The sequence below is a fragment of the Cebus imitator genome, unplaced genomic scaffold (genome assembly GCF_001604975.1).
Source record: "Cebus imitator isolate Cc_AM_T3 unplaced genomic scaffold, Cebus_imitator-1.0 Scaffold260, whole genome shotgun sequence".
NCBI classification, from domain to species: Eukaryota; Metazoa; Chordata; class Mammalia; order Primates; family Cebidae; genus Cebus; species Cebus imitator.
The window spans coordinates 1,455,159-1,456,201 of record NW_016107575.1 but is presented as its reverse complement, the minus strand read 5'-3'; positions in this window follow the sequence as shown (position 1 = coordinate 1,456,201).

The window sequence follows — 1,043 nt, the reverse complement described above, 5'->3', positions numbered from 1 at the left end:
CTGAGGCAGGAAGATCACTTGAGCCCAGGAGTTCCTGGCTGCAGTGAGCTATGATTGTGCCACTGTATTCCAGCCTGGGAGACAGTGGGACTAAAGAAAGAAAGAAAAGAAAAGAAAAGGGAAAGGGAAAGGGAACAGAAAAGGGAAAGGAAAAGGGAAAGGGAGGAAGGAGGGAAGGGAAGGAAGGAAGGAAGGAAGGGAGAGAGAAAGAGCTGAAATTAATTGTAATAATGCATTTGACTTAGCCCAACAGTTCTAAAATATTATTTTAATCATATGTTAAAAGTATTACATTTATATGTTGAAATGATTACATTTTTTTCTGAGTCTTTGAAGTCCAATGTTTGTTTAACACATCTCAATTTGGACTGGCCACACTTCAAGTACTCAATAGCCCCGTGTGGCTAGTGGCTAATGTACTGGACAGTGCAGATGTAGAAAGCAAGGCCTGATAAATGAAAACGAAGCAAAGAGCATCCATTGATAGGAATACAAGTTGTGTAGGATGTAAGCCACTGACTTTGAGTGCCGATTTTTAGTTTTATTGTAGTGAAAATAAAGTCAGTTCACACCCAGTATCAGTTCCCTAACGATTTATTCCCCTAAGGCCCTAGATTACTCAACATAGAATATTCCTACCACCAAGGGTTTTAGTTCCCTTTTGGGTCCCCTTATGAATAGAATTGTCATTCTTCACATTCTTAGGCATGATGGACCTCTGAATGACTGGTTTCCATCTGACCAAAAAGCCTCCAATGTCAGCTTTGAGTTATTTCAGACTTTTCGGATGCAAGTCATTTTTCATCCATCTCAACCTGACTGGTCATCTAAATCACTTGAGTATTTAAAACAAAAAAAACATAACACGTGCCCCGCACCTCCTGAATCCCAATCCAGAGATGCACTCAGTGGTGGGTATTTTTAAAAGGCTTGACAAATGACTGTAATGGGCATTCGGCCTTGGGAACCACTGAGCATCATCTGCTTTGCCAAAAAGACCCCGAAGCTTCATCAGGCACCACGGCAGAGACACCAGGACCCCT